The following is a 15,666-nucleotide window of genomic DNA, read 5'->3' on the forward strand; positions in this document are numbered from 1 at the left end:
AACGCCGCGGAAAATTGCGCCCGGGCGGCGCTGTAGTCGGGGTTTTTGTGCAGGCATCTGCGTAAACGCCTACAGGGTCCTTATTTTTTCCCGCCCTTTTGGCCGCCCTTTTTGGAAGGTCGGGCGCCTCGCGCCTCGGCGCCATTTTGTGAGGGGCGACGCGTGACTTCCGCTTTTCCTTGCCGCCATCTTGGTTGCTCCTGAGGCCACTTCCGTCCCGGCCGCCATGTTCTTTGTGGCTCGGCATAGGCCTCCGCCAGGTGTTTACACAGACGCCTGACTAAATCCACGAATCCGAACGCAAGCGCGTCGCGACTGAGCACACGGCCCGTGTCGGCACACCTGGAAACGCCGCGGAAAATTGCGCCCGGGCAGCGCCGTAGTCGGGGTTTTTGTGCAGGCGTCTGGCTAAATGCCTATAGGGTCCTTATTTTTTCCCGCCCTTTTGGCCGCCTTTTTTGGAAGGTCGGGCGCCTCGCGCTTCGGCGCCATTTTGTGAGGGGCGACGTGTGACTTCCGCTTTCCCTTGCCGCCATCTTGGTTGCTCCTGAGGCCACTTCCGTCCCGGCCGCCATGTTCTTTGCGGCTCGGCATAGGCCTCCGCCAGGTGTTTACGCAGACGCCTGACTAAATCAACGAATCTGAACGCGGACGCGGCGCGACTGAGCACACGGCCCGTGTCCCCACACCTGGAAACGCCGCGGAAAATTGCCCCCGGGCGGCGCCGTAGTCGGGGTTTTGTGCAGGCAGCTGCATAAACACCTATAGGGTCCTTATTTTTCCCGCCCTTTTGGCCGCCCTTTTTAGAAGGTCAGGCGCCTCGCGTCTCGCCGCCATCTTGGTAGTGGAACCCACTAAAATGCCCCCTCGGCCGCTCACACAAGCGCCTGACTCAATGGACTGCCGCCCGCGGCGCCGCTGCGCCCCCATCCCGTGTCCGCACACCCGCAGACGCCGCGGAAAAGCGCGCCCGGACGGCTCCGGGGTCCGGGTGGCGCGCGCAGGCAGCCGGCTGCCACGCGCCCGGGCTCCTTGCCTTTTTCCCTCCCTTTCGGCCCCGAGCTGCGGGCGGGCGGGCGGCAGCGCCGCCCCCGAGCTCACAATGCGGGGCTGCCACGCGCGTCGGGGACGGGCGGGGGGGGACAGCTGCACTACCGCTCTTTGCCCACAGGGTGGCAGCACTGCCGCACGGCTCCGGCGGGACGGTCATGGGGGACAGCTGCACTACCGCTCTTTGCCCACAGGGTGGCAGCATTGCCGCACAGATCAGGCGGGACGGGCGGGAGGGACAGCTGCACTACCGCTCTTTGCCCACACGATGGCAGCATTGCCGCACAGATCAGGCGGGACGGGCGGGAGGGACAGCTGCACTACCGCTGTTTGCCCACACGGTGGCAGCATTGCCGCACAGATCGGGCGGGCCGGGCGGGGGGGAAGCTGCACTACCGCTCTCTGCCCACAGGGTGGCAGCACTGCCGCGCGGCGGCGCGGAGCGGAGCCATAAACGAACGTGCCCAGGAATGCCCTGGCGAACAGCCTCCGGAATAAATGGCCCAAAAGACCCCCGAGCACACCTGCGAGAGCCCTGCCAGCAACCAGACCGAAACAAAAAAGCCTTTCGTTCAGGCTCTATTTCAATATTTTTTATCTTTGTGATTCTGATATTTACATTAATCATTACAATTCAGCTTTTATATTATGTACATTATACATCATGTATTATGTTTATTATACTATTATATTTATTATATATATTAAGTATAGAAAGTTATATATAAAATAATTTATTATTTATTATGTAATGTTATAAATAATAATACATTTCATTGAAATATCATGATTATGTACATTACAGATGTTTATATTATGTATATTATATATATTTATAAAACGTGTAGTATGTAATAATATATTGTGTATTTATTATTTATATTATTTTTCATATCCTATACTTTTTGTTATTTTTCTTTTTCATTATTTTTTAATTCGTTTGTTTATATTTTAAACGATATTTTACACTAGATGAATTCATTAACCTAACACATCAGAAACACAATTAATTTGAATTAAATGAGCCTGGTTTTCTAAGGGGTAAAGTTTTAATCTTTATTCAAATAATATGGGCATGTTTTCTCTTTCTCTATGGTTTTTTTTTGGTGGGTTGCGGGGGAGTTTAGTTTGTGGGTTTTCTTTTTTTGTTCGCTTTGTTTTGGAGTTCTTTGCTAATAAACAAGCAGGGTCGGAGAGTTCAAAATAAAACGTCTACTTTGTTTTTATTGCCCCCTCTGAAATACGCCTCGACAGCCTGGACAGCAGGCTGCTGCTGGTAACACTGTGCACGGGTAGGAGGAGACCTGGTCGGGGCTGGGAAGGAAAAAACGGCACCACGGTGGTCACAGCTTTCTCCCTTCAGGAGTTTTATGGAGCAGAAAATACAGAGCTTTTGCCAACTGCGCTCTCTATGACATCCCGACGTCCAGCGGGCACGGAGGTCATTTCTCATCTTTCTTGCCAACAGCCAAACCCCCAGGCGCCCGGGGGAAGAAAGAGTATGGGGAAAAAAAAAAAAGGAACAAAGAAAACATGAAAAAATAAACCAAAACGACAGAAAATAATAAATAAAATTAAAACACCAAAAGAAAAAAATTTCAAAGTAACAAAAAAGTGGAAAAAAAATTTAAACAAAAAATTAAAATAAAAAACTAAAAGTAGTTTTAACAAGTAAATAAATAGCTAAAGAAAAAAATATAAAAATTAAAAAACGGAAGAAAAAGTCTTTGAAAAACCACAAAACGCAACATGAGAAACCACAACAAAAGAGCATAAAAATACAAAAATAACAAGAAATAAAATACAAAATTAAATAAATGCAGCTTTCACCTCCTGCCACTGCCTAAAAAAGCACCATGGCTTTCCTCAATTATGCAGCAATAAGGGAAACAAACCCAGTGCCCCCCAGAACAGAAGGTTTTCTAGACAATTCCCACTTTTGCTTGGAAACAAATTCTATTTTAGTGGGAAGCTCATTTTGGACGAACACCCAAATGTGCCAAGGTAGGAAAGAACCAGCCCCCTGTGTCCAAGGAACAGCAGCTAGGCCTGGATTCAGGTTTTAATGGCATTTATGTAATTAAAAATGCAGTAAATTGAACTTTACAAAGAGATGAATCATGGCAAATAAATACTTCAACGTTTTCTTGGGAATTCACAGAATTTTGTGGAGATGGTGCTGGACAATTCCTGATTTACCAACATTAATTGGGTAAATTTCCTTGGAAATGTGCTCTACAAGGTGCAAAAATTCCAATTAGGATGGAAAATTGGAATAAATAAATATTCCCTTACTAAAATCAGAGAGAAAATCAGAGTTATTCCTTCAAATAAAAGGAAGGAATAACATCTAAATCCAAGCTTGCCTGGAAAACAAGCTCAGGAATTTCTAACATTGAAAACTTTTGCAAGAGTCATGAAGTTGGTGAAAGTTCATGGAATGATGATTTAAAATCTGCTTCCTCTGCTCTAATTTAAAGGGAAGTGGGAATTCAACAGGTCCAGTTACTCCTATCCAACCTTGGACTGGGATAAGGCCTTCCAGTGGCTTCACTTCCTACTGGCTCTCTCCTTTTTGCCCACAACCTGGAAGAGGAAAAGCAACAGGAATAAAGTCTCAAACAGGATGGCCTTGGTCCAGGCAGACTGAAATGCAGCTCCCAGGGAGGGAGGCCAGGCTGTGCCTCGGGGAGCTCCGGGAATCTGGGATTGCCCGTGGGATTCAAGGGCTGGAAAAGCACACCCACCTGCCAGGTTCAGTGCTGGGACAGAGCAAGGCCGGGGCTCGGGGGCAGCAGTCAGAGCTGGGACTGCAGGAGAACACCCCAAACCCGGGTTAAACATCCGGCACGACACGCAGCACGCTCCGGGAGAAACTCGGGCGGGAGAAGCCCCGGGATGCTCCACGTTCCTTGCCCTTGGCAGCTGTGCCAGGGCCTCCCTCAGAATGCTGACCTCACCGTGCAGCTCCTACAAAATAGGAGAACTTATGGGAATCGCCCAGCAATCCATGGACTTCCAGTTATTAAGAACCACAGCTGCAGCGAAAGGTGCCCAAACTCTACTGCAAACCAGCAGGTCTGAGGAGACGCAGGGATTTATTCCTGAGGGGACACAAGGATCCCTCAGCCAGCCAGGATTTCTCCCAGGCTCTTCCCACTGCTCTCTGAGGACACAAACAGCAGTTTTTCCCTGGAGTTCCCCTTTCCAACAATGCCAAGACTCATGTTCTCCTCCAACCCCAGGTTCAGGAAGGAAAGTAGGAATATTATCACTGCACAGACTGTCCAGGAGGGTGTGACTGAGGCAGCAGCACCAGCTCCCACTCCACTGCTGCTCTGGATTCCTGAGCAGCTCCTTTCCATCCTGCCCTTCCCAGCACCATTCCCTGGGTGCCATGTCCACAGACACCTTCTCCATGCAGCTTAAAACCCACAGACACCAACAGAAAGGAGATCAAAAATCAATTCACATGCTGCTAGTCAGAGAGAATGGGAGAGGCCTAAAAATCTGCATTTATTTTAGAACACTAGAGCAATTTCTTCATGACCCTGACTATCAGTGATGGGCAGATAAACACCTTCTTTAACTTACTACCTGCAAGAACATCAAGTTTCAAGTTTAGTAAAGATAAAATTTTGCTGCAAAAATAAAAGAGGTGGGATGTTGGTGTTAGTGCTTTAACCTTCGGACATTAGCGGGTATTTGTAAAACAAATTCATTATTGAAGCAGCTAACTTGAAAATAAGGGGGTTTTACAATAAAGTTGACCAAAAAAGAGTCTCAAAATTAAGATATAGGTTGCACAAATATTTAAGAAAAAAAAAGTTGTCTTTCGTGCATATAACCTGCCAGCCTCTCATGTTTTCAGTCCTTACCATTTATTTTTACCAAGGTGATGACTAAAACCTTGTCAAAAGCTCAAAAAAAAAAACAATCCAGGACAAGGCAGGTGTTTTCCCAAGTACCCCCAGTGTGGAGCTGTGTCAGCCACAAGTGTTTGCTCCCTCAGCCCAGCCCGGAGCAGGCTCCAGCTGCTGCCCAGGGGTTACCAAGGGACTCACCTGTTTCAAGCTGTAAATGCAGGTGGCCTGCACTGGAGTGCCAAAAAATGTGAAATATGTGACTCTCACCTTGAATAGCGACCGATCTTCTCAGGGGAGCCCCTCACCCAGGATGGGGGGCTCTGCCACGGATTTCATCCCTCTGCATCTGAAAGAAAGTTGGGACAAAAGTCAGAGTGCTGCAGGATACCTTGACAGCTCCACACATCTTGTGGCAATCTAGGAATACCCTCTACAGTCTAACTACACCCCACATCACAAATTTCAAGCCCCCAGCACTATTATCCTATTACCCCCACACCCAGACTGAGCATCAAGGCAGAGCAGCTCCCGGCCAAACACACACCAACACCCGTGACACAGCACAGGACAAACGAGGGGACACAACAGGGATAGAAAACTCTGGCAAGAAGAATGACCCTGAGGGTCCAGAGAACTCGGAATGAGATGACCGAGGTAAGATGGAAGGTGAGCTGGCCAGGCTCAGAGAACCCTGCAGGAACAAGATGCCATCGGGATGACTTATCCCAAGAAATGCAGAGATGGATGCCCGAGAACCCTACGGTCAGAATCCTCGACCTGTCTTTGCATTCTCACAAGACCTAACCCGCCGAATGGATCAGGGCGGTGCACGGCTGTCAGTACAGCTCAGAACAAGACCTGAAAAGGCATCGGACTGGATGCTTGTGAAGAGAGATGGATTCTGATGAGTGTCCGAGCAGCTGAGACAAAGGCACCTGGCTGAGGAGCACAGAGATCAGAAATGCTAAGACTGATGCCAGAGGTTTTGACAGGCCCCTGAAGGGCTAAGGGAAAAGACAGCACACACAAGACACCCAAGACACAGAGTGCACAACAGACACAACACACACCAGGACTGCTCTGCCCTGCACACCTCGGCACTGTGATCCAGAATGAGACTCTCCCTGGATGAAACCTAAGGGGTCACAGCTTAGACATCCCTGTCTTCAAACCTGACTCAAAAAACCTTGCTAGTGACCCCACACTCTTCTTTCATGCCCTCTACGGCTCTGAGCTCTCCACTTATCTCTCAGATGTCTGGGGAGGTGCATCCACGCCGGGTCCCAAAGAAGGCTGCCTCTCCCTCGGGGAAATTCCTGCTGTGACCAGGCTGGTGTCTCCTCGTCAGCTACAATAAAGAGAACTAAACGTGACCCTGTGCTCTTAGCAGCACATCAGCCAGAAACCAGCAATTCTGCTACTCACAGTCTCCTAAGCTTGCCTGTGTCCTCGGCCCTGTGCTTCAGCTGCGCTCAGAGGCCAACGCCGGCGTCGCAGGGTCTGGTCTAAAAATAAAGACAAAGAACAGAGCTGTAACACGGCCACCATTTACACCTCCCCTGCAAATCAAAACAGTGACCGACCTTCTCAGGGGAGCCCCCTCACCCAGGATGGGGGGCTCTGCCACAGATTTCATCCACCTGCATCTGAAAGAAAGTCAGAACAACAGTCAGAGTGCGGCAGGATACCTTGACAGCTCCACATATCTTGTGGAAATCTAGGAATACCCTCGACAGCCCTGCTACACTCCACATCACAAATTTCAGGCCCCCAGCACTATTATCCTATTACCCCTACACCCAGACTGAGCAGCAAGGCAGAGCAGCTCCCGGCCAAACACACACCAACACCCGTGACACAGCACAGGACAAACGAGGGGACACAACAGGGACAGAAAACTCTGGGCAAGAAGAATGACCCTGAGGGTCCAGAGAACTCGGAATGAGATGACCGAGGTGAGACTGAAGGTGAGCTGGCCAGGCTCAGAGAACCCTGCAGGAACAAGATGCCATCGGGATGACTTATCCCAAGAAATGCAGAGATGGATGCCCGAGAATCCTACGGTCAGAATCCTCTACCTGCCTTTGCATTCTCACAAGACCTAACCCGCCGGAATGGATCAGGGCGGTGCACGGCTGTCAGTACAGCTCAGAACAAGACCTGAAAAGGCATCGGACTGGATGCTTGTGAAGAGAGATGGATTCTGATGAGTGTCCGAGCAGCTGAGACAAAGGCACCTGGCTGAGGAGCACAGAGATCAGAAATGCTAAGACTGATGCCAGGGGTTTTGATAGGCCCCTCAAAGGACAAAAGGAAAAGACAAGACACCAAACAGACAGAGTGCACAACAGACAAGTGACACAACACACACCAGGACTGCTCTGCCCGGCACACCTCGGCACTCTGATCCAGAATGAGACTTTCTGTAGCCTAAGCGGTCACTTCTTGGACATCCCTGTCACCAAAAATGACTCAAAAAATCCCTCCCGGTGGCCCCTGATCCCACACCCCGCTTTCAAGCCCTCCCTGGCTCCGAGCCCTCCACTTATCTCTTGGACGTCTAGGGAGGTGAATCCACGCTGGGTGGCAAAGAAGGCCGCCTCTCCCTCAGGGAAATTCCTGCTGTTGCTGGGCTGTTGTCTCCTACACAGCTACAATAAAGAAAACCAAACATCAAAGCATAATCTTGGCAGCCCATCACCCAAAACCCGACAATTCTGCTACTCACTGTCTCCTAAGCTTGCCCGTGTCCTCGGCCCCGTGCTTCAGCTGCGCTCAGAGGCCAACGCCGGCGTCGCAGGGTCTGCCTGGGTAAAGAGCAGACAAGGTGACGTGGCAGCGCTGGAACTTGAGGGGACCATCCCTCCTTCTCCTCCCTGACTCACCTCAACTCCTCGGCCGTTATCCAAGACTACCTGGATGGGGCCTTCACAAGGAGAAGATCAAGGCTCCATCACAGACTCCTGGAATGCTCCCGGAGGGCTCACGGGTGAGGTGACCCGGGTCTGTCGTCCGGTTGGTGAGAGGGGAGCTCGGCCTCCTGCGAGTGGACTCCCTAAAACACACGATAACGGAGGCTTAGAGTTGCACCAGCGAGTGAGGCTTGAACAATAGCAACTGCTTCTGTCCACCCATCGCTGCTCACCTCGCCCACGTCAGCTTGACTGCTGAGATTCGGCTTCACCACCTAAAAATAAAGACAAAGAACAGAGCTGTAACACAGCCATCATTTACACCTCCCCTGCAAATCAAAACAGTGACTGACCTTCTCAGGGGAGCCCCTCACCCAGACTGGGGGGCTCTGCCACAGATTTCATCTCTCTGCATCTGAAAGAAAGTTCGGACAAAAGTCAGAGTGCTGCAGGATACCTTGACAGCTCCACACATCTTGTGGCAATCTAGGAATACCCTCTACAGTCTAACTACACCCCACATCACAAATTTCAAGCCCCCGGCACTATTACCCTCGTACCCCTACACCCAGACTGAGCAGCAAGGCAGAGCAGCTCCCGGCCAAACACACACCAACACCCGTGACACAGCACAGGACAAACGAGGGGACGCAACAGGGACAGAAAACTCTGGGCAAGAAGAATGACCCTGAGGGTCCAGAGAACTCGGAATGAGATGACCGAGGTGAGAAGGAAGGTGAGCTGGCCAGGCTCAGAGAACCCTGCAGGAACAAGATGCCATCGGGATGACTTATCCCAAGAAATGCAGAGATGGATGCCCGAGAATCCTACGGTCAGAATCCTCTACCTGTCTTTGCATTCTCACAAGACCTAACCCGCCGAATGGATCAGGGCGGAGCACGGCTGTCAGTACAGCTCAGAACAAGACCTGAAAAGGCATCGGACTGGATGCTTGTGAAGAGAGATGGATTCTGATGAGTGTCCGAGCAGCTGAGACAAAGGCACCTGGCTGAGGAGCACAGAGATCAGAAATGCTAAGACTGATGCCAGAGGTTTTGACAGGCCCCTGAAGGGCTAAGGGAAAAGACAGCACACACAAGACACCCAAGACACAGAGTGCACAACAGACACAACACACACCAGGACTGCTCTGCCCTGCACACCTCGGCACTGTGATCCAGAATGAGACTCTCCCTGGATGAAACCTAAGGGGTCACAGCTTAGACATCCCTGTCTTCAAACCTGACTCAAAAAACCTTGCTAGTGACCCCACACTCTTCTTTCATGCCCTCTACGGCTCTGAGCTCTCCACTTATCTCTCAGATGTCTGGGGAGGTGCATCCACGCCGGGTCCCAAAGAAGGCTGCCTCTCCCTCGGGGAAATTCCTGCTGTGACCAGGCTGGTGTCTCCTCGTCAGCTACAATAAAGAGAACTAAACGTGACCCTGTGCTCTTAGCAGCACATCAGCCAGAAACCAGCAATTCTGCTACTCACAGTCTCCTAAGCTTGCCTGTGTCCTCGGCCCCGTGCTTCAGCTGCGCTCAGAGGCCAACGCCGGCGTCGCAGGGTCTGGTCTAAAAATAAAGACAAAGAACAGAGCTGTAACACGGCCACCATTTACACCTCCCCTGCAAATCAAAACAGTGACCGACCTTCTCAGGGGAGCCCCCTCACCCAGGATGGGGGGCTCTGCCACAGATTTCATCCACCTGCATCTGAAAGAAAGTCAGAACAACAGTCAGAGTGCGGCAGGATACCTTGACAGCTCCACATATCTTGTGGAAATCTAGGAATACCCTCGACAGCCCTGCTACACTCCACATCACAAATTTCAGGCCCCCAGCACTATTATCCTATTACCCCTACACCCAGACTGAGCATCAAGGCAGAGCAGCTCCCGGCCAAACACACACCAACACCCGTGACACAGCACAGGACAAACGAGGGGACACAACAGGGACAGAAAACTCTGGGCAAGAAGAATGACCCTGAGGGTCCAGAGAACTCGGAATGAGATGACCGAGGTGAGACTGAAGGTGAGCTGGCCAGGCTCAGAGAACCCTGCAGGAACAAGATGCCATCGGGATGACTTATCCCAAGAGACGCAGAGATGGATGCCCGAGAACCCTACGGTCAGAATCCTCCACCTGTCTTTGCATTCTCACAAGACCTAACCCGCCGGAATGGATCAGGGCGGTGCACGGCTGTCAGTACAGCTCAGAACAAGACCTGAAAAGGCATCGGACTGGATGCTTGTGAAGAGAGATGGATTCTGATGAGTGTCCGAGCAGCTGAGACAAAGGCACCTGGCTGAGGAGCACAGAGATCAGAAATGCTAAGACTGATGCCAGGGGTTTTGATAGGCCCCTCAAAGGACAAAAGGAAAAGACAAGACACCAAACAGACAGAGTGCACAACAGACAAGTGACACAACACACACCAGGACTGCTCTGCCCGGCACACCTCGGCACTCTGATCCAGAATGAGACTTTCTGTAGCCTAAGCGGTCACTTCTTGGACATCCCTGTCACCAAAAATGACTCAAAAAATCCCTCCCGGTGGCCCCTGATCCCACACCCCGCTTTCAAGCCCTCCCTGGCTCCGAGCCCTCCACTTATCTCTTGGACGTCTAGGGAGGTGAATCCACGCTGGGTGGCAAAGAAGGCCGCCTCTCCCTCAGGGAAATTCCTGCTGTTGCTGGGCTGTTGTCTCCTACACAGCTACAATAAAGAAAACCAAACATCAAAGCATAATCTTGGCAGCCCATCACCCAAAACCCGACAATTCTGCTACTCACTGTCTCCTAAGCTTGCCCGTGTCCTCGGCCCCGTGCTTCAGCTGCGCTCAGAGGCCAACGCCGGCGTCGCAGGGTCTGCCTGGGTAAAGAGCAGACAAGGTGACGTGGCAGCGCTGGAACTTGAGGGGACCATACCTCCTTCTCCTCCCTGACTCACCTCAACTCCTCGGCCGTTATCCAAGACTACCTGGATGGGGCCTTCACAAGGAGAAGATCAAGGCTCCATCACAGACTCCTGGAATGCTCCCGGAGGGCTCACGGGTGAGGTGACCCGGGTCTGTCGTCCGGTTGGTGAGAGGGGAGCTCGGCCTCCTGCGAGTGGACTCCCTAAAACACACGATAACGGAGGCTTAGAGTTGCACCAGCGAGTGAGGCTTGAACAATAGCAACTGCTTCTGTCCACCCATCGCTGCTCACCTCGCCCACGTCAGCTTGACTGCTGAGATTCGGCTTCACCACCTAAAAATAAAGACAAAGAACAGAGCTGTAACACAGCCATCATTTACACCTCCCCTGCAAATCAAAACAGTGACTGACCTTCTCAGGGGAGCCCCTCACCCAGACTGGGGGGCTCTGCCACAGATTTCATCTCTCTGCATCTGAAAGAAAGTTCGGACAAAAGTCAGAGTGCTGCAGGATACCTTGACAGCTCCACACATCTTGTGGCAATCTAGGAATACCCTCTACAGTCTAACTACACCCCACATCACAAATTTCAAGCCCCCGGCACTATTACCCTCGTACCCCTACACCCAGACTGAGCAGCAAGGCAGAGCAGCTCCCGGCCAAACACACACCAACACCCGTGACACAGCACAGGACAAACGAGGGGACGCAACAGGGACAGAAAACTCTGGGCAAGAAGAATGACCCTGAGGGTCCAGAGAACTCGGAATGAGATGACCGAGGTGAGAAGGAAGGTGAGCTGGCCAGGCTCAGAGAACCCTGCAGGAACAAGATGCCATCGGGATGACTTATCCCAAGAAATGCAGAGATGGATGCCCGAGAACCCTACGGTCAGAATCCTCGACCTGTCTTTGCATTCTCACAAGACCTAACCCGCCGGAATGGATCAGGGCGGTGCACGGCTGTCAGTACAGCTCAGAACAAGACCTGAAAAGGCATCGGACTGGATGCTTGTGAAGAGAGATGGATTCTGATGAGTGTCCGAGCAGCTGAGACAAAGGCACCTGGCTGAGGAGCACAGAGATCAGAAATGCTAAGACTGATGCCAGAGGTTTTGACAGGCGCCTGAAAAGACTAAAGGAAAAGACAAGACACCCAAAAGACACAAAGTGCACAACAGACACAACACACCCTGGGACTGCTCTGCCCTGCACACCTCAGCACTGTGATCCAGAATGAGACTTTCCCTTATTGTAGCCTAAGGGGTCACATCTGGGACATCCCCATCTCCAAACCCGACTCAAAAAATCCCTCCCGCTGACCCCTGCCCTGGCACCCTGCTTTCATCCTCTCCCTAGTTCCGAGCCCTCCACTTATCTCTCAGATGTCTGGGGAGGTGAATCCACGCTGGGTCCCAAAGAAGGCCGCCTATGCCTCTGGGAAATTCCTCCTGTCACTTGCCTGCTGTCTCCTAGTCAGCTACAATAAAGAAAACCAAACATCAAAGCATAATCTTAGCTGCACATCAGCCAAAAACCAGCAGCTCTGCTACTCACCGTCTCTTAAGCAGGACCGGGTCCTCGGGCCCCGTGCGTGCTTCAGCTGAGCTCGGAGGCTGACGCTCGCAGCGCCAAAGCCTTAGAGGCATTACTGGCACTGAGCCCACCCACCGTGGCCTCCATTAGGGCTGTGAGCATCCCCGGTCAGAGCAGGACAGGAACGCAGGGTGGACATCCCCGGTGAACCTCAACCCTGTGGACTCGGCCCCACCACTGTCACTTCCTGCCTGGCCCTAGCTTAGGGTTACTGCCTGCACCTCTCAGGACTTCTGGCATTGCCTTGCCATTAGGATTGCTGCCTGCACCTGCTCTCAGGGAAACAGTGTTGGAAGCAGCACTGTGAGGACCGGGATACCTGTACTCTGACTTGTATCCTAGGCTGTACCCCTGATTTTCACTGTGTGTTCTCTAGTCCTTCAGTCCTTTACCTCAGCCTCTGTGTGCATCACTGTAACCTCCCCCCTTCTGAACCCTGCTTCTTCAGAGCCCTAGACCTTGCAGCCGGGGACGCTCTGCACCGTTAGGGTCCCAAGAGCTGTCCCGCACGCAGGACAGGTACATCCACAGTTGTTCCCTGCCTACCCTAAACGTGGCCCTGAGACAGGGCAGAGGCTGACAGAGCCGAACTCTTTGCGGTGGCAAAAGGCACGAAGCCTTACCAACCGCCGCCTCGAGAGGGAAATCAGGAGCACTTCCACCGGCTGCGGAGAGACAGGGAATCCCAGGGTGGGTGGGGCGGGAAACCCCCGTTATCCCCAGCCCTGCTGGATCCTGCTCCCCACTATCGCTTCCTGCCTGGCCCTAGCCTGACAGTGTCTGCACAGGTCAGAGCTTCTGGTGTGTTCCTGCACTAGGGCTGCTGCCTGCACCTGCTCTCAGGGGAAGTGTGCTGGTAGCAGTGCTGTGAGGGCCGCTACACCTGTACTCTGACTTGTATCCTAGCCTGTTCCCCTGGTTTTCACCGTGTGTCCTCTAGTCCTTGAGTCCTTTACCTCAGCCTCTGTGTGTGTGGCTACACCTCCCCCCTTCTAAACCCAACTTCTTTAGAGCCCTACACCTCGCAGCCAGGCCTTCTGGCATTGTCCTGCATAAGGGCTCCTGCCTGTACCCGCACTCAGGGAAACGGGCATGTCTTTAGGGCTACTCCTTCGGGTTTGGGTCGGGCTGGTACACCTGTACTCTCAATTGGCACATCTTGGACATCCCTATCTCCAAACCTGACTCAAAAACCCCTCCTGACAAGTCCTGACCCAGCACTCCACTTTCATCCCCTCTGTGGCTCTGAACCCTCCACTTATCTCTTGGACGTCTGGGGATGAGAATCCACGTCGGGTGCCACAGAAGGCCGCCTCGCCCTCTGGGAATTTCCTGCTGTCACCGGGCTGCTGTCTCTTATTCGGCTACAAGAAATAAAACAAACATCGATGTATGATCTCAGCAGATCTGTTGGCCAATCGGTCAGGGCGTAAGACAAGTGGACCACCTCAAACACACAAACAATAACATAAGCTGAAGAGTTACACCGGAAACACCACTACACTTAACTGCATAAATACATAAATTTTCAAACAGACAACCCCAAAAAAATTCCAGCAAAAAAAGCCAACTCTTATCACCCCCAGTCAAACTACTGAATATAATAAAAACAACCCCACGTCCAATCCCCTCAATAATACTCCAGAACATATACCCAGAGCGCCCCCAAAGTTAAAGACCTCCCGCTAGCCAAATAAAAAGGAAAAAGCCCATGTCTTGCAACCTATATTAATTCATTAACTTAAAGCTTTAAAAATAAACATTAAAGTTTAAACCTTTAGATAACACTAGCACACCATAGACGCCAATCCCATCACTACATGCCAAACCAAAACTTATTTCAACCTTTTGTGCTGCTGCTGCTCGGCACAAAGGTTTGTCCCTCAGCACCTCCTGAAGTAATGTTCCACGCCCAAGGCCTCCCCCAGCCCCTGTGAGATGAACTCACCATCCTTCCATGAGCCTCACCTGGGAGCCCAGCATAAACCCCTCTCCTCCCGCAGCTCCGTGCCAAACTGAGCTCGGGCTCCCCTCTTAAAGCAGTGCTGGCAGGACCCGCCCCCTCGTTATCCTTTACAGCTTCCACCTGTCCCCTCATCAGTGTGACAGCTCTCACCTGGGGCTGCTCTGTCCCCTCAATCAGCCTGTGACAGCTCTCACCTGCAGCTGCTGCCAGTCCCTGCCGCTCATTTCCTGGACATTGCACTGTGTGCACTGACACGCTGGGGCACCGGGCTTTCCTTGCTGTGAATAAGGATCCCTCTTCTCCTGCACGTGCCCAAGGCTGAAACTGGGATTCCACCTCCTAAATTCCGTTTGTGTGAGGTTCACAATTCCTAAGGAAATTTCCCAGCAATCGTTACCCTTCATTTACATTTTCTCCTTTGGAATCATTACTACCTTGTCTTTCTGTGCAAGGGTTTCCAAACGTTCATTGAGAGTTCAGTAGCCGGGTTGGCTTGTTTATAACATAGCTGACAATCCCAGGCTCAATCCAAACACCCAGAGATACAGGGAAATATGGAGACAGTTTATAAATACTGCCCACCTCTGACCCTGAATTCTTCATCGCACATCCTCGGAGCAGATTTACTCCATCCTTTCTTCCCAGCAGCACCTCTCCAGCACAAATCTCACTTCTCACACCTGTTTCTTCCCACAAACCAAACAGAAATCTACTACAGGGCGAGGCGGGGAGGGGCAAGGCCGGTCTCGGCGCAGAGCCCCCGGGCCCTCAGGGCGGGCCGGGGGGACCGGAGCAGAGCCCGGGCCGGGTTGGAGCCGGAGCCGGTCTGAGGGCGGAGGCCCCGGGCCCTCAGCGCGGGCCGGGGGGCGGGGGCGGTTCCCGGGGCCCGCTGTCCAATCAGCACTGCCGATGCCTCAGCGAGCCCGCCAATCGCGGGGATTCAAAAGGGTGGCGGAAGTAGCTGCTGCTCTATGGGCTCGGTGAGGAACGCCCCGCTGGGGTCCCGGCGCCGTGCACTTGGGACCCGCCCCGCGCCCCTGAAGCCGCGCCCCCGGTACTGCCCGGCCCCGGCTGCCTCCGGCCCCGCCTCACAGAGCCCCGGCTCCGCCCCGGCCCCGCCCCGAGCCCGCCCCGGCTCTACCCCTGCTCCGCCCCGAGCCCACCCCGAGCCCGCCCCGGCTCCGCCCCGAGCCCGACCCGGCTCCGCCCCGAGCCCGCCCCGGCTCCGCCCCGAGCCCGCCCCGGCTCCGCCCCGAGCCCGCCCCGGCTCCGCCCGGGCTCCGCCCCGAGCCCGACCCGGCTCCGCCCCGAGCCCGCCCCGGCTCCGCCCCGAGCCCGACCCGGCTCCGCCCC

At 52.8% G+C, this 15,666-nt stretch overlaps 3 long non-coding RNA genes across 3 annotated transcripts; all 3 read right to left on the reverse strand.

The window, feature by feature from the left end:
- Positions 1-7,203: 7,203 nt before the first annotated feature.
- LOC136305383 (uncharacterized) lies at positions 7,204-8,248 on the reverse strand. The gene is made up of 4 exons (XR_010725310.1): positions 8,062-8,248; positions 7,802-7,971; positions 7,645-7,723; positions 7,204-7,567 (listed from the first exon to the last, which is right to left on the reverse strand). It is a non-coding gene; the product is annotated as an uncharacterized lncRNA (long non-coding RNA).
- A 1,611-nt stretch (positions 8,249-9,859) lies between these two features.
- On the reverse strand, positions 9,860-11,230 carry LOC136305381 (uncharacterized). The gene is made up of 4 exons (XR_010725308.1): positions 11,044-11,230; positions 10,784-10,953; positions 10,627-10,705; positions 9,860-10,549 (listed from the first exon to the last, which is right to left on the reverse strand). It is a non-coding gene; the product is annotated as an uncharacterized lncRNA (long non-coding RNA).
- A 1,850-nt stretch (positions 11,231-13,080) lies between these two features.
- On the reverse strand, positions 13,081-15,130 carry LOC136305382 (uncharacterized). The gene is made up of 3 exons (XR_010725309.1): positions 14,896-15,130; positions 14,316-14,683; positions 13,081-13,711 (listed from the first exon to the last, which is right to left on the reverse strand). It is a non-coding gene; the product is annotated as an uncharacterized lncRNA (long non-coding RNA).
- Between the last annotated feature and the right edge of the window lie 536 nt (positions 15,131-15,666).

This window comes from Chamaea fasciata, unplaced genomic scaffold (assembly GCF_029207755.1).
Source record: "Chamaea fasciata isolate MVZ Bird 193981 ecotype frontalis unplaced genomic scaffold, bChaFas1.0.hap1 SCAF_384, whole genome shotgun sequence".
Taxonomy (NCBI): Eukaryota; Metazoa; Chordata; class Aves; order Passeriformes; family Sylviidae; genus Chamaea; species Chamaea fasciata.